Source organism: Tuber melanosporum, assembly GCF_000151645.1.
Source record: "Tuber melanosporum whole genome shotgun sequence assembly, scaffold_4, strain Mel28".
Lineage (NCBI taxonomy): Eukaryota > Fungi > Ascomycota > Pezizomycetes > Pezizales > Tuberaceae > Tuber > Tuber melanosporum.
In genome coordinates, this window is record NW_003299084.1 from 1030842 (window position 1) to 1055684 (window position 24843).

The window sequence follows — 24843 nt, forward strand, 5'->3', positions numbered from 1 at the left end:
CACAGTCGAATGGCGTTAGATGTAGTAAAAAGATCTAACTCTTCTAGGAGGCGGTTCTATCGTTCTAGGAATTGAGTCCTTCTCCCAGAGCTTGCGGAGGCTGGATCAAACGCTGCAAGCAATGTGTACGAGTACCAGGGGTCAAGGGTAAGCGAGGAGAACTGGTTCTCATTGGCTCCTAGGTCGTTCGGCCAACCAGAGAGCAGAATCTCATTGAAGCTTCTGGGGTCAGAATTTTTTGCGTTCTCCTCCCATAGCCTTTTCCAACCTCGAGAGAGAGCGCTATGATTGGTCAAGATTAGCCCTAGCTATAGTTACACTCACCAATTTTTGACCGGTTAAACTCTAGTTCACCTCACTTATGCTCACCCCTAACTACATGTACTTTTGCGGCCAATCAGAAGAATGGGCGGGGAGTCACCTGGTTGGTTTTGGTGGGTGCACTGCACCTCACAGCCCCAGCACAACGTGTCAAGCACATTCTATCTTGATCCTGGTAAACGACGATTCCCATATCCATTGAGCTTCCTACCAGGACTCTCGTCCCATCTATTATTGTGTGCGAAATATCTCGGATCCTTCCTTATATCCTACCTTAGGTTCGACCCTCGCTATCGATGCAGATCCCACTTATATCTGACACTAGCGAAAAACTATCAGGAAGAGGGGAAAGAAGCTAAGACAACAGAACCGTGGAAGTTAAAGAATAAGTGTACGAACGAAGTAAGTATAGCCCTTGCACTGAGAACAATTTTGGGTTCAAGCTAGTGTTCTCGAGGGCAATCCACACAACTAACGCTTTATAGTACGAAACTTCAGAGTTCTAGCGGGATAATTCCCCATCGTGCCCAAGGCCTACCGTACCCGATTACTTTAGACGAACGAGCCAACGGTGACCCGCTCAATAGACGTGAAAATTCGCTTTCGCGACGACGGCGACGACAAGTTCAGCCCAAGCCGGAAGTTCAATTCGCTCGTCGCGCCGGAGGGGAGGTTTAAGCCGCAGAATCCCCTTATCCATATAATAGGTCAGAGGGCGTAACTTACTGCATATCAGAAATTATGCGTCGGTTTCTACGGGCGGGCATGCAGAAGATATTGGGCCCGGATAATCGGCACACCTTAAGGGAGATCAATAACCAAGGTGTGGCACTAGATCGTCATGGAAAGTACGAGGAAGCCGAGGTTATGCATCGGTGTGCATTGGCGGGTAGGGAGAAGACTCTCGGACTAGATCATCGGGATACCTTAGAGAGTGTCGATAATCTCGGTAGAACTCTGCGCCGTCAAGGAAGTTACAACGAAGCCGAGATTATGCACCGACGTGCATTAGCGGGAAGAGAGAAAACCCTCGGGCTAGACCACCGAGATACTTTAAGGAGTGTGGATAATCTCGGTGCGGCGATGCATTGTCAGGAAAAGTACGGTGAAGCTGAGATTATGCATGGGCGTGCATTGGCGGGGAGGGAGAAAACCCTCGGATTAGATCACCGGGGTACCTTGGAGAGTGCGGACAATCTTGGCATGACTCTATGTAGTCAAGGAAAACACAGCAAAGCTGAGATTGTGCATCGACGTGCATTGGCGGGAAGAGAGAAAATTCTCGGGCGCAATCATCGGGATACCTTGAGGAGTGTCGATAATCTCGTTGCGGCGCTACATTATCAGGAACATTACGGCGAAGCCGAGATTATGGGTCGACGTGTACTGGCGAGCAGAGAGAAGACACTCGGGTTGGATCATCGAGATACCATAGTGAGTTTCAGCAATCTCGGTACGACTCTTTACAGCCAAGGAAAGCACAACGAAGCCGAGATCATGCACCGGCGTGCGTTGGCGGGCAGGGAGAGAGCGCTGGGGCTTTATCACCGAGATACATTTATGCAGTGTCAATAATCTCGGTGCGGCTTCTGCATGGGGCAAGGAAAGTACGATGAAGCCCAGATTAGGCTTCTACGTGCATTGGCGGGCAGAGAAAAAACACTGGGGCTTGACCATCAAGAAACATTAGAGAGTGTCAATAATCTCGGTAGAACTCTGCGTCGTCAAGGAAAATACAAGGAAGCTGAGATCATGCATCGGCAAGCATTGACAGGCAGGGAGAAAACACTGGGGCTTGATCATCGGGAAACATTATCGAGTGTCAATAATCTCGGTAGAACTCTACGTCTTCAAGGAAAGTGCAACGAGGCTGAGATCATGCATCGACGAGCATTGTCAGGCAGGGAGAAAACCCTCGGGCTAGATCACAGAGTTACCTTACAGAGTACCAACAATCTCGGTACGACCCTGTACAGTCAAGGAAAACACCACGAGGCAGAGATTCTGCACCGGCGTGCATTCGCCGCCAGAGAGAAAACGCTTGGGCCAGATCATCAAGATACCTTACGGAGTGCCAAAAATCTCGGTATGACTCTGCTTAGTCAAGGAAAATACAACGAAGCCGAGATTATGGATCGGAGTGCTTTCGAGGGCCGAGAAGGCACTCTCGAATCACATCATCGAGATAGGCTACGTATACATACCTAGTGCCAATAATCGGTTGAGCAGAGACCTTTTTAGTTGACCGCATATCCACTCTGTTGCCGAGGCGCAACAACGACCCTAACCCTAACCCGCATAATTACATTGCTCCTTGACCAAGCGACACTACTGCGATATACGTATACCATTCCCATGTTTGACTAGCAACGCGTCCTAGCTTACATATCAAACACCACTTGCGACAATACATCCGACATCTCCTTTGGATAGAGTACCCAACCATCTGTATAAACCTCGGTCAGGCACACTCTCGGTCAGCTCATACCATCGGTCAGATCTATCCCCTGTAGGAACTCAGAAAAACCAACAATCACAAGGCGAAGGGAGATCTGTGAAGTGGAATGTGATAAAGGATTTGGCACATGCTTGAAGTATGCGGGGAAAATATCTAGATGATGCAGGGAGGATAAAAGGCAGTCTGTTTTCCTTTGTTATTTGTTTTCGTCCATTGCCCGTTCCGTCTCTCTCCTCTCAATCATCTGTACTCGCTCGATCAAGTCATTCGTTCTTTTCGTTTCCTATTTTTCTTTGCGAGAATAGTTCTCTAGTTTGGATATTCATATAGGGTTTTTATACTACACAATTTTCTTTCCATACCATCCAATTAGGTTCCCAAACCGTTCTCCGTAAACCTCGCTCCTGAAAATAATGTAGATGCGGTGCTGCGTGATTGGAAAAAGGACAACGAAGTTGAAACTATGTATCGACATACAGTAGAAGGTGAGGAGAACACGCTTAGACTACATCACCCAAAAGTCTTATCATAAGTTGTTGGATTAGTTGTGATGCCTCTTGCTGAGAGAATGTACAAAGAAGCTGAGATCATGTATCGGCGTGCCCCCGGGGCTACGGAGAAAGGCGGACTCGGGTATATGCTACATCTTACTATGAAGTATATTGGGCAAAGATCGAGTTACCGGTACATTCACTTCTATACAAGGATAAATAAATTATATTGAATATCGAGGTGCAATGGCGAGACTGACAAAAGAGTGGATTGAGAGAATCTTAGAGAATAGAGAAACGCATATGAGTATGAGAATGATGAGCGAAAGGAAAGACAAAGTGAATGGTCTTTTATAGAAAGAAAGTCGGCGAAAAACACATGTGCCCATGGAAGAGAAAAATACTCGAAATATCACAAGATAAAAGAAATCTACCATACTCCCTAATCGTCAAACACTACTAACATAAATCCAGTGTAGATATCCAGTATCTGCTCCTATTCGTTTCATCCCTAAAAAATCTATGTTTGCACTATACAAGGTCAAACAGATACATGTTTCCCAAACACCGAAGGTTGCTGCTGAGGTCGTCGAGGAACTAGGCCCAGCCATAGTACGTTTCAACACTTACAACGCCGCAAAAGGGAATAGAGCTTCCAGGGGAGTATACTAGGGGGTCAAGAGCAAATGTAGATATTACAAATAAAAAAGATTAATCCTCGCCCAGGGCTCTATATGATCCACAACTGAAACTGAAAGGCGCCCAAGCACTTCCATAAGGCAAGGGCACAGCATCAATTCCTACGAGGAAGGACACATATTCCGGAAAAAAATTAAGCTAATAAAGGAGAAAATAATCCAATGTTTGGACAAAATCATAAGAGGAAACTAAAAAAATAATTGATCTTTTTTGTTATTGTAGAAGTGTAATAAGAGGCTTGGGAATGGCAGAAAATAGAAGCCCTTAGACCTCTCGTGCCGCGGAAGGGTATACTCATTCTGTGTACACATTCCCTACTCAAAGAGATATATCTGAGATATGATAGCACAACTTTCCTTCATCCAAAACTCCCACCTCCACCTCCGCCATTCACGACTTAAGGTTATCGCTGAGTGTGAGGGGCACGTGGAGGAGAAGTTGTTGATCGACCGTCACTACTCCAGAAGAAATGGAAAGCAAGAGGAAGAATGAAGAGAAACATAAGTAACAGAAACCGGAAGCAAACACAGGAGGATAACTTAAGGGAGGAATAAGGACATTTTGCGATTGACCGCTATCACCTTTTCTAACAACTACACGAAGCAAGCATCTATGGGTGCGATCACCGGAGCTCATTCGGAGAGCTCACCGGCTACGTTGTTCCCCTTGCCATTAAGATATGTTTATGGTACGCTACAGTATAGCCACTCGGTAGTGGCGTTCGTGGTCCGAGCCCTGTTTAATTGCGATTGCGCAATGAGGGTCTGGGCGGCAGGGAGGATAGGTGGGATTGTGGGGGAGCGATATGATCGAGAAGCCCCTCTTTAAAAAATAAGTCAAAAACCAACTCAAAATTGAGTAATGGAGCCGGACGAAACGACGATTAGTATAGTATACGTACTGTACCTGGGGGTTAAAAGCGCATGGGTTTTACCGCTTGTAACAACGCCCTTTTTCGTTTTCCTCAAGAAAATGTTTTGATATCCAAACTCAACGACTATGCTATGATATACAGTAGGTTAAATTTATTTGCGAATTTGTGAAGATAGAGTAAAACGAGGTGGTATGTATTAAATCGCAGCACCTGTGTCTCCGAGAGTTTCAGGGTGGGCTGTATGGTGTTGTCGATTGCCACCAACCTTTGTGATACGATATCATCTGAACCCCCGATAAACAAACAACGATGGCCCAGGTTATCCTGATTTAACCACAGAGTGCCATCGCTTGGGAATCTTGAACACACTATCCTTTCCTCACTATGGATCTTTTGACTCTAATTCAATCAATTATCTTGAGAAGTATTAGGAAAGGGCTACATGCTTTTTACTTTCTTATGTCCCTCCACTTTTTTAAATTGAGTCGCTCGTGGCTGAGTTATGATGAAGTCCGATTTTCGAGAATCTTTTTTTGTGCAACCCTTTGTCCTACAAATGTAACGCAACAGAGCCAAGACTCTCATCGTCGGTGCTCAACCTTGGAAAGTGGGGAAGTTAGCTCGTTCTCGTTCCACTCTCCCTCCATACTATCCCTTCACACAACTAACTTACTAGACAGTAAAGACAGGAGTATATATAACTCGTGGCAAAGACATCCTGCTATGATATTCTTCTAGAGATCGCCAGACACACCCACCCTCGTCCACTCTCGTTCACGCAAGTCTTCCTTTCCGCCGCATGCTCCAATGGTAAAGTTAGAGCAAGCGGAATAAAATATATCAACCATGCTAACAAAAGAGAGACAGGCCTCGTAAATGCTTCCACTGTTCTCAACCTCCCGACAGCCACCGCTCCGTTCCTTGAGGCTTCCGTACCGCCTCCACCGGGTACATGATTTTTTTTCGACGAATACATGATTTGCTTCCGGCAGATGCATGATTTTCCTCCGGCAGATGCGTTAATCCAAAGCGCATCTCCGAAACCTTTATGCGAACAGGCGAAACAATAACCCGAGAATTTCGAGCAAGTTCCAAATATGTCGAGCAGCATCCATGAGTTCCAACACTCCCAACCTTCATGGTAGGGTGGGAAAATTGTGGTAATTTCTACCTGGAAAGTCCGGGTATTTGAATACACTTTGGAATCGATTTTGTCAATTCCCCAATACTTTTTATCGGCTTGAGAGTGTTTAGAATTGTCCCTTTTTTGTGTAAAATGGGGGGAGTGTCAATGAATTTTGTAACAAAGATCGTACACTGCAGTACTTGATGTGGCCCAGCCGCCCCGCAATTCCGGGCCATTGTTTGGGAGCTTAATTTTTTCCCTATGATAGATTGATATTAAATTTTATTAATGTATTATACATTAAGTCTGATATATAATGATATATTGTGCAATCGGTCGCCGACCGATCGCAAACTTCATTACTCTCAATTCAACCAGGGATACTCGCTGTCATAGTGGCCGATGTTACAGGTAGTAAAAAAAATCACCCTCTCTCCAAGAGGTGGTCCTATAATTCTAGGCATTGAGTCCTTCCGCCAAAGCCTCTGGAGGGTGGAACGAGCGCTACGAGTACTCTGTACTCGGGGGGTGCCTTAAGTCTAGCGACACCCATATATGGGAACGGAGATTTTATCCAGAACAAACGCTGCTTGTAGCGTTTTGTTGTACAGTACGAGTACTCGAGTCCTCGAGTATGGAGGACAAAGGTCCAGCGAAACCTAGAATAAGCAATCGGCGCCCGGAATGTAAACTCTGAGATTTTGTGGTACAAGTACTGTACTAGTACGAGTACAGTACAGGGTGGGACTTATCCTTGTACGAGTACTTTAGCAGCCAATCGGAAGAATGGGCGGAGAATCACCTGATTAGTTGACCTCTCAGCCGTAGCCCCACATGTTCCGCACACTCCATCTTGATCCTAATCAACGATTTTCATATCCTTCGAGCCCTTACTAGAATTCTCTCCCCATCTATTATTGTATGCGAAATATCTCGGATTCTTCCCTTACATCCTACTGTGGGTTTGATCCGCACTATTGATGCAAACCTCACTTATCTGATCCAAGCTAAAATCTATCGGGAAGATCGGGAAGAAGCTAAGGAAACAGAACAGTTCAACTCAAAGAATAAGTGTACGAGCGAAGTAAGTGTAGCCCTTGGACGGAGAATAATCTTGGACTCTAGCTACTGTAGTGTTCTCGGGGGCAATCCCTAAAACTAACGCTTCACAGTACGAAACGTCAGAGTCCTAGCGGGATAATCCCCGATCGTGCCCGCGGTCTACCCAAGTGCTCTACAAACGAGCCAGTAATTAGTGACCAACCTACTAGACGAGAAGATTCGCGTTTGGGGCAACTACGACAACAGGTTCAGCTCAATCCAGAAAGCTCAATCCACTCGTCGCACCGGAGGGGATAATTGAGCCGCAATACCCGCTTATCCAAGCAATAGGTTAGGGCGTACAGCAGATTAGGAATTATGCGTCGGTTTCTTCGGGCAGTCGTACGGAGGATATTGGGTCCAAATCATCGGTATACCTTAAGAGACATCAATAACCAAGGTGCGGTACTACATAATAAGGGAAAGCACGGCGAAGCCGAGATTATGCATCGACGTGCATTGGCGGGCAGGGAGAAGACCCTCGGATCAGATAATCGGGATGCCTTACAGAGTGTCCACAAGCTTGGTACAACTCTTCATAGTCAAGGAAACTACAGCGAAGCCGAGGCTATGCATCGACGTGCATTGGTGGGTAGAAAGAGAACCCTCGGGTTAGATCATCGAGATACCTTAGACAGTATGAGTAGTCTTGGTGCGGCGCTGAATTGTCAGGGAAAGTACGACGAAGCCAAGATTATGCATCGACGTGCATTAGCAGGCGAGGAGAAAGTACTAGGGCTTGATCATCGAGAAACATTACGGAGTGTCGACAATCTCGGTCTGGCTCTGCATGGGCAAAGAAAGTATGACAAGGCCGAGCCTATGCATCGACGTGCATTGGCGGGTAGAGAAAAGAATCTGGGACTTGACCATCGAGAAACATTATCTAGTGTCAATAACCTCGGTAGAACTCTGCATAGTCAAGGAAAGTACAACGAAGCTGAGATTATGCATCGACGTGTATTGGAGGGCAGGGAGAAAACGCTCGGGCTCGATCACCGACATACCTTACAGAGTATCCACAATCTCGGTACGACTTTGCGTATGGAAGGAAAGTACAACGAGGCTGAGATCACGCATCGACATGTGTTGGCGGGCAGAGAGGAGACGCTTGGGCCGGATCATCGAGGCAGCCTAGACAGTGTCTTTAATCTCGGCACAAGTTTCTATTGTCAAGAAAAGTTCACAGAGGCTGAGATTATGCATCGACGTGCATTGGCCGGGAGAGAGAAAACACTCAGGCTTGATCACCAAGATACATTATCTAGTGTGAATAATCTCGGTATGACTCTGCGCAGGCAAGGAAAGTATGGCGAGGCCGAGATTATGCATCGACGTGCATTGGCGGGCAGAGAGAAAACACTCGGGCTAGATCATCGGCATACCTTAAGGAGTGTCGCTAATCTCGGCACTACTCTGCATAGTCAAAGAAAGTACGACGAAGCTGAGATCATGGATCAACGCGCATTTGCAGGCAGAGAGAAAACACTCGGGCTGAATCATCAAGATACCTTGCGGAGCGCCAACAACCTTGGTGTGACTCTGCATAGTCAAGGAAAGTAGAACGAAGCTGAGATCACCTTTCGACGTGTATTAGGGGGCAAAGAGAACACTTTCGGGTTGGATGATCAAGATACCTTACGGATTGTCAACAATCTCGGCAGGACTCTGCAAAGCCAAGGAAAGTACAACGAAGCTGAGATCATGCATCGACGTGCATTGGCGGGCCGAGAGAAAACGCTCGGGCTAGACCATCGAGATACCTTACAGAGTTTTAGGGATCTAGGAGTGTCGCTGTATCGTCAGGGAAAGTATGACGAAGCCAATATTACGCATTGACGTACCTTCGCGGGCCGAGAAAACACTCTCCAGCCAGATCATCATGATAGCTTACTAAGTGCCGTTAATCTGTTGGACGGAGATCTGCTCGGCTGCTCGCCTCATTTCCGCTCTGCACGGCGCGCTTAACAACCCTAACCCTATCACGCAAAACGACATTTCTGCCTGTTTTTCCAACTTCTGCTATATGCATACACCACCATTCCGCATGGTTGACTACCAAGTTCTACATATCAAACACTGCTTGCGACAACACACCCGACATCTCCTTCGAATAGAGTACCCGTACCATTTGAAGATGCCTTGGTCTAACATACCCTCGGTCATACACCTCTAATCTCCGCAGGAACTCAGAAGAACCAACAATCACACCGCAAATGGGAGCTTGGTGAAGTGAAATGTGGTAAAGGATTTGGCATATTCTGGCAGTATGCAGGAAAAGGGGCTTGGTTATCCAGGGAGGATAAATGGCAGCCTGTTTTATTTAGTTATTTGTTTTCATTCATTCTCGATTCCGTTTCTCTCCTCAGTCATCTGCACTCGGTCGGTCAATCAAGTCATTCATCCTTTTCGTTTCCTATTTTTCTTCGGGAGAATGTTTCTCGAGTTAGGATATTCATTTAAGGTCTTTATACTGCACAATCTTTCTTGCTATACTACCCTATTAAGTATCTAAACTACTGTCCGTAAACCTTGTAGATGCGGACGATTTGTGTCCGGTGCTGCGTGGTCATTCGAAGAGCAACGAAGATGAAATTATGTATCGACATGTAGTAGAAGGCAAGAAGAACCCGCTTCAACCACATCACCCAATCATCTTATTCTGTGCAGTTGGACTAGCAGTGACACCTCTTGTTGAGATAAAGTACGAAGAAGCTGAGGTCACTATCGACATTCTCTACGGGCTAACTCATGAATAAGGCTCTGGTGCCCGACCATCCAGAGGTCCTCTCAATAGCGCGAATACGATAGGAGACACTACTTGATCTGAAAAATTATAGCGCAGCGGAAGTTATGTGTCGGCGTGCGCTGGGAAGCAGAGAGAAGACGCTCGGGCCGGATCGTCGAGACACTCTACCAAGTGTCAATAATCTCGGTGTGGCACTGCGTGGGCAGAATAAGCACCATGAAGCGGAGATTAGTTATCGAAGTGCCATGATAAGTACGGAGAAGACACTTGGGCTTGACCACCGAGGTACTCTGATGCGCATCTACAATCCGACTGGGGCGTTGCAAAAACGGAGAAAGTGTGGTGAGGCGGAGGTGATCCATTGGCGGCGCTGGCGGGACGGGGGAAGATTCTGGGGCTAGGTCATCAACGCACCCTTCGTGGCCTCACTGGGCTAGGTGTAGTACTGGGCGGGAAGAGAAAATACGGGTACCGCCGGGCTTTGGTGGCTGTGAATAATTTCAACCAGACTGACCGGATCACTATTACCATGGGGCCGATGCTTCAAGTAAACCTTTTGATCTATTGTAAAGAAACAGTTTCTTATTTAGCCAAACAGATTGCTCATAACACACTATTTTCCCAGCCCTTCGGCCATTGGCTCTGCACAACCTACTTCCACTGTATCTAACAAGTCTATTCTCCCACATGAATTCCTACATTCTACAGCTTTGATACCATTAGAGGTGTAGAGTTGGCTTACCTCCTGGATATATTATCGTAGGAATGTAGGCCGGTTCGGCGAAGAGACCCTGAAAGAAACTATAAGAGAGACCCCAAGGCCCTCAGAGAACCCTAGGAGAGATCCTGAGAGATACCCTTAATGAGATCCTGGGGGGTTCCCGGGGCGGGGGGACTGGGCTTGAAAAGCACTCTTAAAGTAGCCCGCAAATAGATCGTAGCAGTAGACTTCAATCAGGAGAATCCCCCTTCGAGAAATACGTTGCCAGGATACCGTCAGTGTTTACTGGAGGCTAAGCGTCCCTCCAGATAGCCGGCAGATATTCAGTCCGGCCAGGCCAGGTCAAAGTGAAACCACCTGGGCTTTGTAGGCCACGCTTTCGGCATATGCCGTCAAATTAATAAATATTTCGCAATTGCGTGGCATATATCTGTAGATCCACGCTAATATCTGCGAATATCTGAAGCTTCTCGCAGATATTTGAAGATACCTAGGGATATCCGAAGGTTCCCGCAGATATCCGACGATGTCCGCAGATGTCTACACATGGCTACCGATACCCAAGGATATCTAAAGATATACACAGATATTCGCTAATACCCATGCAATATCTGAAGATATCTCCTTCCGGTCCAGCTACAGGACGCACGAATAGATATTGAAAATAATTCCGACAGTTTCCGACAATTTCCAATCATTGAGAGTATAGCTTCATCGCAAAATTCCCCTACCCTCTCACTGGTACCCCAAGAACTGTGTCTATCAACAGTAAGAGAACGGGAGGACCTTTTTGGATGACCGTTTTGGATGTGATTCCAGAGATATTGTAAAATTTTATCACAATTTGTTTTGGTGGGCGGTGGGTGAGAGAGAGGGTTATCAAAGCGTTAAATGTATATAAATTACTCACACATTAACAAAAGTATTACGTTATGATAATATCTCGCTAAATTTCCCCACCATATCAGCATCAGTATGATACAACGTAGGATCCCCGACGATTATCGGTATGATATATCCTCTCCTCCTTCTCCAAGCAAGTTTCATCTTAACGATCCCCATCGGAAACTGTCTCTCCTTCTTGATTCTGATTTCTAGATTGGGTGCAACTATTTAGGCGATCATAAGAGTATAGTGTGCTATAGAGCGCGACTGAGTTGTGCATGGAGCGACTATTTAACTCCCAGGGGTATATTTAAAGTGGCGGAGATAACCTATTATGCCAGTATTCTCATGTAACACAAAGGCCATTGGCCCATATGCACATATTCTATTCAATCCATCCCGGTGTGTCCACTGCCCTAGAAGCCCTAGGGAACCGAAGCAATCATGATCGATCACTCGGAGGTTTGTAGATATCTGTTGTTCGCATTTAAAGTATTCCTTTATACTCTTAAATGCTTCATTCAGAATTCTTATTTATCTTGTCGGATCCGGCATATTATTCACCTTGTTGACCTTACCCTTTTCTCCTTGTTTCTCTCGTTCCTCTTGGATGCTGGTTGATTGATCTTTTTTTACTGCTTTCCTGGCCAAAGGTGTCATGCCCGAACAATCTTTCTTTATAACTATGTTATATCCTTTCTTGTATTCAAATAGGACAACACAACCACAACTGGAGAATCTACTACTATTATCATTACCCTTCTTATTGCGCATTGCTACATCTGCAGTCCGGCAAGACCCGGCCGCCTGCGACCACCGAAGACAGCCATTTTTCAAGCATTCCTCCAGATATTAGTAAACACATGCCAGGAGGGAACTATCGGAATATACGGGGGGGGCTCGTGTGGCAGCTCTTGGACCAGTACGAAACCACATATTTGCTGTACCACTTTTGACTCGAGTACCAGATCCCTGTAGCACCGGAGGCATCGATGCTCCGCTGTTCTAGAGATTGCACAGCGCATGGTTCTTAGGGATTGGTGAACTTGTAGCCGTATGGCGATTGGCAAAGGTTGTAACTAGGTTGTAACTAGTAAGATATTTCAAGGATTACAGTTTCCCTAAATCCTCAATTTTTGTGCCTCTTGTTGCTTTTCTCCCCGGATAGCTGGTGGAGGAGTGCCACTATGTGACTATAATAACTTTTTTCTGGAGTTAGCTTGCTATAGGTACATATAAATATGCTGTTTTGGAGGATAGCTGGTATATTTTGACTGGTGCATGGAGAGCAGGGTATTAATTTATTCATTCGATTATTTGATAACCCTATGGTATTTGGGGACGGGATGTTATGGGGATAATAAGACACAAAAATCTCTGGAATGATATGGGAGACTTTAACCGTAAGAATTAAAAATAACGTATCGGACAGTAGGGTGGTTTCAGGTGCGAGGGTGAATAACCTGGGATATGAATTTTTCTCAAATCCTCGCCACAGAAATCTCAGCAATGATCAAACCTCAGATCCCAACTTAAAAGGGGAACTCAAATTCGATACAATATATCATATCATACGAGTGATCCCAAGCGGCAAGTTGGGCCATGGTCCAGACCACAGGTCGGCAGTCTGGTCAGTTCGGCCTTGGCTTTGGAAAGCCTGGGCCAGTCAGGTCGAAATTCTCAGTGGCCGCCAAAGCCCGGCGGCGCCCAGGCAACCGCCGTGTCGAGTCTTGGCGCAGCATCCCCCGATGAACTACCATGATACCCAAATATACTGTCCAACCTCCAAATACTCTATACCATTCTTCACACACTCTCTAACTAGCTTGGGTGAATATGTATTAACTGGGTGACTTTGTAAAAAATTAATCCTGTAAAATAAAATATTTATTGGTAATGAAAACAAGTGATCTCTTGAAACATCGGCCTGCAGGTGACCCAGGAGGGGCCCGGCTTTGGCGTGGAAAAGCCGCTTTCCCACAGCCCAGCCCGGCCGTCCCTGAAAAAGCCTGGGTCAGTCCGGCCGTACCCAAAGCCGGACGGACTGCCCGCTTGGGATCACTGTATCATACTCAGGATGTTTTGGCTGTTCGGAAGGTGGTTGTACTGTACACTGTTGACTTGCACAAAGCAGGAATAGTCGCCAGCCACTCTCTTGAACAGAAGTCCGCGTACCAGACCTGAGCCAGCAGTGTAAAACCCCCTATTATAGTTCTTTGTTCTCATGCACCAGCGGCTGTCGGTTCAGGACGATGATCGACTCGTCAAAACGTACTTCCATCCCGGTACTACCATTATCTGGCTACCCCTTAGTCCGTCGGGTGGTGCGCCCAATTGATCAAACAAATTATACTAGTCCACCAACCTGGCTCAAACTGGTCAAAACTGCCCCACAAACCAACAAGAAACTAACAGCCCCAGGGATCAGGTTAGGAAAATAGCGGGATTTAAAAAGGATCCATTCTTAACTGGAAATAAATAACCAAGGTTTCAAACTGGCCTTTAGAACTCATTTCTTGGGCAGATTGACGGACTGGGGAATAGGATATGACAAGTAGTTGCCGTGTTCGAAAACAAGCAACAACCTTATGGCAAGTAACTTAAGGAGTGGTTGCGGCGAAATAATTCATCTACCCAGTGTACAGTACTTGTGCTCTAAGTTAGTACTGTACCTACAGTACGGTTTGGGCTACAAAATTCGTCGGCACCCCCTGACCCCGAGTCTACACCAACAATGGACATTTTCTCTTTTGTGAAATCTCAGCGTTGTCGCTCACAGAAAAAAAATTCAACATTTGCTAGACTCTTGAGAGCCATCTAGATATTATCACTCATAAGTGAGAAGCCCTGTAAGTTAAGGTCCATGGTGCAATAGCAGGAATAATGGTAGCGGGCAAGAGATTGACTACGTCTGATTTTAGAATCAGTTGCCCACCAAATACGGGCTTTATACCCCACAACCCAACTATAGGGTACCTCAGGTAGCATTCATAGCCGCCCATTTTACAAGTGGTAAGAAGATTCCCCTCTCTCGAAGAGGTGGTCCTATCGCTCTAGGCACTGGGCCCCGCCAGAACCCGCGGAGATTGGAACGGACGCTACGAGCACGCTGTACAGTACTTTGGCAGCCAATGAGAAGAATGTGCAGAGAATCACCTGATTGATTTTGATGGGTGCACTTCGCCCCTCAGCCCCAGCAGTTTAACGTCTCAAGCGCATTCTATCTCCATCCTAATCGACGATATTCACATCCATTGATCCCCTTACCAGAACTCTCTCCCCACCTATTGTTGTATGCGAAATATCTCAGATTCTTCGTTACATCCCACGGCAGGCTTTATCCTCGCCATTGACGCAGAGCCCATATATATCCGACCCAAGTGAAAAACTATTAGGAAGGTCCGCTGAGAGAAAAGAACAGAACAATTCGGAGGATAAGTGTACGGACCGAGTAAGTTTTGCTCTGGCAGTGAGAATAATCTTGGGTGCCAACCAGCGTTCTCAGAAACAATCCTTAAACTAACTCTTCATAGTACGTAACCTCAGACTCCCAGCGGGATAATATCCGATCGTCCCCGCGGCCCACCCAAGTACCTTAGACAAACGAGCCGACAGTGACCCGCCAATAGTCGAGGAAATTCGCTTTCGGGACGACCGCCCCTACAGTTTTAGCATAATCCAGAAGTTCAATTCACCCATTGCACCGGGAGGGGTTTGGGTCGCAAAATCCGCATATCCACATAATTGGTCGGAGGGCGTACGGCGAGTCAGAAATTATGCGTCGGTTTCTACGGGCAGTCGTTCGGAAGACTCTGGGCCCGAATCATCGGCATACCTTAAAGGACATCAATAACCAAGGTGTGGCACTACATCGTCATGGAAAGTACAGGGAATCCGAGGTTATGCATCGACGTGCATTGGCGGGCAGGGAGAAAACGCTTGGTCTAAACCACCAAGATACCTTAGAGAGTGTCGATAATCTCGGCACAGCTCTGCGTAGTCGGGGAAAGTACAAAGAAGCTGAGATTATGCACCGACGTGCATTGGCGGGCAGAGAGAAAACACTAGGGCTAGATCACGGAGACACGTTACAGAGTGTCAACAATCTCGGTATGACTCTGCATAGTCACGGAAGATACAACGAGGCGGAGATTATGCATCGACGTGCATTGGTGGGGAGAAAGAAAACGCTCGGGCTAGATCACAGAGATACATTATCGAGTGCCAATAATCTCGGCGAGGCGCTGCATTGCCAGGAAAAGCACGAAGAAGCTGAGATTATGCATCGACATGCATTGGTGGGCAGAGAGAAAGCGTTCGGACGGGATCATCGAGATACCTTAGAGAGTGTGGATAATCTCGGTACTACTCTGTGTAGCCAAGAAAAACACAACAAAGCTGAGACCGTGCATCGACGTGCATTAGCGGGCAGAGAGAGAATTCTCGGACGAGGTCATCAGGATACCTTGGGGAGTGTCGGTAATCTCGGTATAGCTCTCCATTGTCAGGGAAAGTACCACGAAGCCGAGATAATGCATCGACGTGCATTGGTGGGCAGAGAGAAAATCCTGGGGCTAGATCATCGGGATACCTTAGGGAGTGTCGATAATATCGGTACAGCTCTGCGTGGTCTGGGAAAGTACAAGGAAGCTGAGATTATGTACCTGCGTGCATTGGCAGGCAGAGCGAAAACGCTGGGGCCCGATCATCAAGATACCTTACACAGTATCGATAATCTCGGTGTCACACTGCATAGGCGAAGGAAGTACGGCAAGGCTGAGATTCTGCATCGACGTGCATTGGCGGGCAGAGAGAAAACACTCGGGCTGGATCACCAAGATACATTATCGAGTGTCAATAATCTCGGTGCAACTCTGAGTAGGCAAGGAAAGTATGACGAGGCCGAGGTTATGAATCGACGTGCATTGGCGGGGCGAGAGAAAGTACTCGGGCCAGGTCACCGGGATACCTTAGGGAGTGTGGGAAATCTCGGGATGACTCTGCATAGTCAAGGAAAGTACGACGAAGCCGAGATTATGGATCGTCGTGTTTTGGCGGGCAGAGAGGAGATGCTTGGGCCGGATCATCGAAACACCCTTGATTGTGTCCATAATCTTGGCACAACTCTCTACTGTCAAGGAACTTTCAATGAAGCTGAGATTATGCATAGACGTGTATTGGCTGGTAGGGAGAAAGCGCTCGGGCGAGATCACCAAGCAACATTATGGAGCATCAATAATCTTGGCGCGACTCTAGATAGGCAAGGAAAGCATGATGAGGCCGAGATTATGCATCGCCGTGCATTGGCGGGCAGAAAGAAAACGATTGGGCTAGATCATCAAGATACCTTAGGGAGTTTCAACAATCTCGGTATGACTCTGTACTATCAAGGAAAGTACGACGAAGCAGCGATTATGCATCAACATGCATTGACGGGCAGGGAGAAAACGCTCGGGCGCTATCACCAAGATACCTTGAATAGTGTTAACGCTCTCGGTAGGACTTTGTATGGTCAGGGAAAGTACCACGAAGCCGAGATTCTGCACCGACGTGCGTTGGCGGGCGGAGAGAAAACCCTCGGACGAGATCATCAAGATACTTTAAGTAGTGTGAATAATCTCGGTGCAGGGCTGCATTGTCAAGAAAAGTACGACGAAGCCGAGATTCTGCACCGACGTGCATTGGCCGGCAGGGAGAAAACGCTCGGGCTAGACCACGGAGATACCTTACACAGCATAAGCAATCTCGGTATTACTTTGCATAGTCAAGGGAAGTACCACGAAGCCGAGATTCTGCATCGACGTACAATGCTGTGCAGAGAGAAAATCCTCGGACGAGATCATCGGGATACCTTAAGTAGTGTGAATAATCTCGGTGCAGCGCTGTATTGTCAGGAAAAGTACGACGAAGCCGAAATCATGCATCGACGTGCATTGCTGGGCAGAGAGAAAACGCTCGGACGGGACCATCGGGATACCTTAGAGAGCATGGATAATCTCGGTACAACTCTATTTAGTCAAGGAAAACACAACAATGCTGAGATTTTGCATCGACGTGCACTGGCGGGGAGAGAGAAGACTCTCGGTCCAGATCATCAAGATACCTTATGGAGTGTCAACAATCTCGATGCGACTTTGCATCTTCAAGGAAAGAACGAACAAGCTGAGATTAAGTACTTGCGCACGTTGGCAGGCCGAGAAAACACTCCGGCTAGACCGTCGAGAGATAGTTAGTAGAGCTTTAGGGATCTAGGTGTCTCGCTGTATCGTCAGGGAAAGTATCATGAAGCACAGATTTTGCATCGACATGCCTTTCCGGGCCGAAAAAACACGCTTGAATCCGATCATCGCGATACTTTACCAAGCGCCAATAATCGGTTCAACGGGGATCTTTTTGTTTGCTCACCGCATGTTCACTCTGTTCACTCTGTACCAGAGCTCCCCAACGACCCTAACACTCATAATGTCATTTCTCCCTATTTTTCCGACTAAGAGACACCAATATCCGACGTATACATACACCACCATTCCCCATGTTTGACTAAGGACTCCTACATAATAATATATTATCAAACACAACCTGCGACCACACACCCGACTTCTCCTTTGAATATAGTACCCGTACCATCTGCAGATGCCTCGGTCAGGCACACCCTCGGTCAGCTCATACCCTCTGTCACATACCCCCATCATCGGTAGGAACTCAAAAAAACCAACAATCACATGGCAAATGAGACTTTAGTGAAGCGGAATGTGGTAAAGGATTTGGCATATGCTGGAAGTAAATGGGGGAAGGATATAGATGATCCAGGGAGGGCAAAAGGCACTCTGTTTTCCTTTGTTACTTGTTTTTATTTATTATCCATTCCGTCTCTCTCCTCTCAGTCATCTGTACTCGGTCGATCAAGTCCCTCATTCTTTTCGTTCCCCATTTTTCTTTACGAGAATATTTCTCCAATTAGGATATTCATATAAGGTCTTTTACTACACGATTTTCTTGCAATGCGATCCAATTAAGTGCCCAAACCGCTGTCCATAAACCTTTTTGCTAAAAATACTCTGTTATCAGAAAAAGAGCCACGAAGTTGAAGATATGCATCGATGTGGAGCAGAGGCTGAGGAGAACCCGCTTGGGCCACATTACCTAAACGCCGTATTTTGTGTTGTCGGACTAACTGTGACGCCTCCTGCTAAGAGAAAGTACGACAAAGCTGAGATCATGTACCGACATGCCCTAGGGCTATGGAGAAAGCACTAGAGCCTGACCATCGAGACGTCCTCAAGGCTATGAGTACGTTATACGAGACGTGGCTTGATCCGGAAAAGTATAGCGAAGCGGAGGTTATGCGTCGACGTGCACTGGTAGGAAAAGAAGACTCTTGGGCTGGATCATCGAGATACCCTACTTAGTGTCAATTATCTCGGCGCTGCACTGCGCAGGCAGAATAAGTACCACGAAGCGGATATTAGTTACCGACGTACCATGATAAGTACGGAGAAGACACTTGGGCTCGACCACAGGGATACCCCGATGTGTATCTATAGTTTAGTTAGGCCGTCGTACAAACACCCCAACTATGGGATACTATAAGTCATAGTCACCGGTGTTACAAGTAGTAAAAAGATCCCTCTCTCCAAGAGGCAGTCCCATCGTTCTAGGAATCAAGTCTTTCTGCCTGAGCTTGTCGAGCCTGTAACTGGCACTACAAGCACTTTGTACTTTAGTAGCCAATCAGAAGAATGGGCGGGGGGTGGCCTGATGCTACCCGATGGGTAGACCCCAACTCTCAGCCTCAGCCTAACCTGTCAAGCACATTCTACGTACTTTATTTTAAACAACTAACGGGTGGTGGGGCACAGCGGATCTAATCCTTGTGGACCGAAGGACACGAAACTTTTATTGGTACGAGTAGAGATGTTGTAATGAGAGAATAGAGAAGTAAACAACAAAAGCGTAACGAAGTAATAGGAAATCGTCTGACCAAATAACGAAATGAATGTGATGAAGAACTGATATAAACACAAGTGAACCAGCGGAAAACGAGACAGCCTTATATCCTCCTCCAGAGAAAAACCTCCTGTCCTCACATGCTGTCTGCGCATGCCTAATCTCACATGAGATTGTTCCACTCTACTTCCTTTCATCATGCAGTGCCGAATTCTCTCCGAGCTGACCGAGGATATGGTTGTTGTTTGGCATCAGCACCGCTCGTGTTTGGTGGTAGGTGATCCGGTGTTTATTGTTGTCGCACTATGTATGCAGGGTGGATGTTTGGCCATGTATGAAGCTAACTCTAGTGAAACCACTGGTGAGGAAGGATGTGTAGCGGATCATAGTGGTTCTGTTTCGTGTGACTCGGCGAATGGGAAAATATGTATGTGGTGACCAGCTGAGAATAACGAATCTACAATACCGTATCGATCCGAATCACGACGATTCATATATCCATCGAGCCCCTTACCAGAACTCTCTCGCTATCTATTATTGGATACGAAATATCACGGATTCCTACTTACATCCTACAGTAGGTTTGACCCTTGCTATCGATGGAGACCCTACTTATATCTGACTTAAGCGAAAAGCTATCGGGAAGATCGGGAAGAAGTTAAGACAACAGAACACTACAAGTCAGGGAATAAGTGTGTGAATGAAGTAAGTGTAGCCCTTGGGCTGAGAATAATCCCTAAAACTAATGCTTTATAGTATGAAACCTCCAGGTCCTAGCGGGATAATTCCTGATCATGGCCAATCTCATGAGGAGGTGTAGTGCGGAGGGTGCAATTGTAACCGGTATGGGTACTCGGTTATTAGTTATGTTTCATGAGTTTTGTTTTATGTTTTAAGTATCATTTGATACTTAGTTTTGCTTTATGTTTTGTTTTAAGTATCACTTTAATACTTGGTTTTGTTTTATGTTTTGTTGTAAGTATTGCTTTGATACTTGTTTTTGTTTTATGTTTTGTTGTAAGTATCGCTTTGATACTTGGTTTTGTTTTATGTTTTGTTGTAAGTATCGTTTTGATAATTGATTGGTTTCACCAAAGTGTATTGCTTGATATCTTTGATTAATTTCGTTCATGCTAGACATGAACAAGATTTGTGTATTTAAAGACTGCCTATTTCTAGGATGGAAAAGGCAGACTACGACAGACAGTATTTCAATATACTTGGTTGAATGGTCACCTCTTTGTTTCTCAGTACACCTTGGAAGCCTTCTTTGGTTTGCAGCTCTCACCTCCTCTCAGGTACAGTAGGCCACCTGCCAAGTATTGTACCATTTACCAATAATGTGATTAGTGCCTTGCGAACACATTATATTTTTTTAACCTTAGCAAGTGGTTAAGAACCTGTCTCCAGATTTAGGCCTGATCAACCTATCAACATCCATCTCAGAATGCTAGCGGAGAGAAGAGGCAGAATCATGGTATATTTGGCTTCGTCTTAAAACTAATGTAGAGTCATTGACGACCAGGAATGGGAAGCAGATCCCATGACAAGACCTTACAAGAAAGAAACAACCCCGACACTCTGCTAAGGAGCCAGGAGAACATGTAAATATGGAAGCCCTACAAGCTCCGGAAGAATTCCCACCTATACAAGCAAAGAAGCCTACTCTTGAACCTCTGAATGATCCCAAAACTATTAACAAATCAGATATGGCAATTACAGGATGAGGGCCTTCGGCAGGAGGAAAGTCTCAGACTCAGCATGAAGAGGCTGAACCAGAAGTACCTGAACCTGTTAAGTTCAAATTCCACCTCCAGGCGAAGTTCACAAGAGAAGGAAGGCAACTCAAGTACGAAGCCTTTGAACGATGTGTAACTGAAGTTACATGCTACCTTCTCTTACAAAGAATAGATGTGGAAAACTGTAACTGGTATGGGTACTCGGTTATTGGTTTTGTTTTATGTTTTGTTTTAAGAATTGCTTTGATGCTTGGTTTTGTTTTATGTTTTGTTTTAAGTATCGCTTTGATACTTGGTGTAACCGGTACGGGTACTCGGTTATTGGTTTTGTTTTATGTTGTGTTTCAAGTATCGCTTTGATACTTGGTTTGTTTTAAGTATCGCTTTAATACTTGGTTTGTTTTAAGTATCGTTTGATACTTGGTTTTGTTTTATGTTTTGTTTTAAGTATCATTTTGATACTTGGTTTGTTTTAAGTATCGTTTGATACTTGGTTTTGTTTTTTGTTTTGTTTTAAGTATCGTTTTGATACTAGGTTTGTTTTAAGTATCGTCTGATACTTGGTTTTGTTTTATGTTTTGTTTTAAGTATCGCTTTGATACTTAAAGAGTTTTACCAAAGTGTATCGATTGATACCTTTGATTAGTTTTGTTCATGCTAGACATGAACAGATTTGTGTATTTAAAGACCGCCCGTTTCTACGATAGAAAAGGCAGACTTCGACAGACAGTATTTCAAATATAGTTGGTTGAACGGTTACTTCTTTGTTCCCCAGTACACCCTCGAAGCCTCCTTTAGTTCTCAGCTCTCGCCTCCTCTCTGGAAGAGCAGGCCACCTGTCAGCTATCGTATATATTACCGATAACGTGATTAGCACCTTGCGAACACGTTACACTTGGTTTGTTTTAAGTATGGTTTGATACTTGGTTTTGTTTTATGTTTTGTTTGACGTATCACTTTGATACTTAATTAGTTTTTACCAAAGTGTATTGATTGAGACCTTTGATTAGTTTCGTTCATGCTAGACAGGAACAGATTTGTGTATTTAAAGACCGCCTGTTTCTATGATAGAAAAGGCAGACTTCGACAGACAGTATTGTAATATAGTTGGTTGAACAGTTACTTGTTTGTTCCACAGTACACCTCCGAAGCCTCCTTTAGTTCTCAGCTCTCACCTCCAGTCTGGAAGAGTACGCCACATGCCAACTATTGTACCTATTACCGATAACGTAATTAGCACCTTGCAAACACGTTACATTTTTTTAAGCTCAGCAAGTGGTTAAGAACCTGTCTCCGGATTTAGGCCTGATCAACCTATCGATATCCACCTCAGAATGCTAGCAGAGAGAAGCGGCAGAATCACGGTACATTCGTCTTTGTCTCAAATCCAAGATAGAGTCTTTGACGACCAGGAGTGGGAAGCAAATCCGACGACAAGACCTTACAAGAAAGAAGAAACCCCGGCGTTCTGCTAAGGAGCCAGGCGAACCTGCAAAAATGGAAGACACACAACCTCCTGGAGAATACCCTTCTACTCCAGCAAAGAAGCCTTCCTTGAACCTCCAATTGACCCCGAATCCAGTAGCGAATCAGACATGTCTAGTACAAGAGCAGGGCTCTCTGGAGGAGGAGGATCTCGGCCTAGGCCTTGTAATGTGTTCGCAAAGTGCTAATCACGTTATCGGTAATAGATACGATAGTTGGCAGGTGGCCTGCTCTTCCAGAGTGGAGGCGAGATCTGAGAACTAAAGGAGGCTTCGATGGTATACTGAGAAATAAAGGAGTAACCGTTAAACCGAGTATATTGAAATACTGTCTGTCGAAGTCTATCTTCTCTATCATAGAAACAGGCGGTCTTTAAATACAGAAATCTGTTCATGTCTAGCATGAATGAAACTAATCAAAGGTATCAATCGATACACTTTGGTAAAACTAATTAAGTATCAAAGAGATACTTAAAACAAAACAGAAAACAAAACCAAGTATCAAATGATACTTAAAACAAACCAAGTATCAAAGCGATACTTAAAACAAAACATAAAACAAAACCAATAACCGAGTACCTGTACCGGTTACAAGCCTGAAGAAGAGGAGGTACCTGCAGCATTTGAACCTCCTAAGTTCAAACTCCACCACTCAGCAAAGTTTACAGGAGAAGGAAAAGACCTCAAACCTGAAGCATTCGAGCGATGGGCAACAGAACTTACAAACTATCTCTTCCTGCAAGGGAAAGATGTGGAAGACCCTACAACGGGGCTATACATTGGATCTTTGTACGAATGAAAGGCAACTGATGCATACTACCAATGCTATAAGGATTACGGCAGAAATGTGAGATTAAGAGGATCTACAGTCCTCGATTATCTGAAAGGATGATTCCAATCCTCTATTACCAATGACCTCCTATGCAACAAATTCAATCAGCTTCAGCAAGTCAATGGAACGCATGTCAAGAGAATTACAGATATAGCTAGGGATCTTTTGATGTATCTGGACCAAATGAAGAAAGAAAGTATTTCCAAATTCATGCTGAATGACGATTCTATGATACTATGCATCCTGACCTCCGATGAGAGGTAGAACCACTCATGGAAGAAGACCATGATATTGCAACAATAATTGCAAGAGCTGAATGAAAGGATGGCATCCTCCATGAAACCAAGGTATACAAGATACCGACATCCTCTAACAAGGACAGCCAACTATGACACAAACCCTCCAACAACTCTGAAGACGATTCCCCATGGGTTTTCAAGAAGAAAACCAAACCCTGCAAAGAATCGAGACGGTAGAAAGGAGGATGTTTTGAATGTGGAAAAACAGGACACATGGCAAAGAACTGCCCTACAAAGAAAGGGAAAGGAAAGGCGATTAAGCAAGAAGCAATGGCCTACAATTTTGAGAGCAATAGTGATAATACCCAATTTAGCGAATATGAGGAAATCCATATCGGGTATATGGATGTGGAGTGCAACAGTGTCCGTACCTCTGGCTACATTTACAGCACAGACTGCCCTGCCAGGTACTATTCTGATCAATAGAAAGAAGGCTCGAGTCCTATTCCATACTGGTGCGATCGGAAGAGACATGATCAGCAATTCCTTTGTCTCTGTCCATGGACTCCCAACTCGAGACCTCAACCAACCTATACCAGCCAACATGGCGGTAAAGGAGTCACGATCCACAAGCTATAAAACCTGGAGTGCAACTATTCGACTTGGTTCTGCCATCCTACCCCCCCAAGAAATGCTGGTTGGAAATCTAGCCAAATACGATGCCCTCATAGGAATGCCATTGCTGAACCGCCACAAAGCTATAATCAGGTGTGGGGAATCAACCATGGATTTCCCAGATCAGAAGGTCAGTATCTCATGCAAGCCGACAAGTGGGGAGTACTGAGCCGCAGTCTGTGAAGCAACTGCCCAACGACTATTGAATGAGTACTCTGATGTTTTCCCTGATCAAATACCCAAAGAGCTACCACCTATGAGAGAAGTGAACCATCACATCCATCTTCGAGACCCCTCAAATCTTAAGAACCAACCTACCAACTCTATCCCTAACGTATACAAAAGCCCACTATGTGACTGGATCAACCAACAACAGAGAAGAGGAGTCATCTACCGAGCAGAAGCTCCAGGTACCACTCCTAAGTTTGTTCAACTCAAAGCAGATGGCAAAAGAATCCGCCCCCTGGTTGACCTCAAACTACGGAATGAAAACACGGTAATG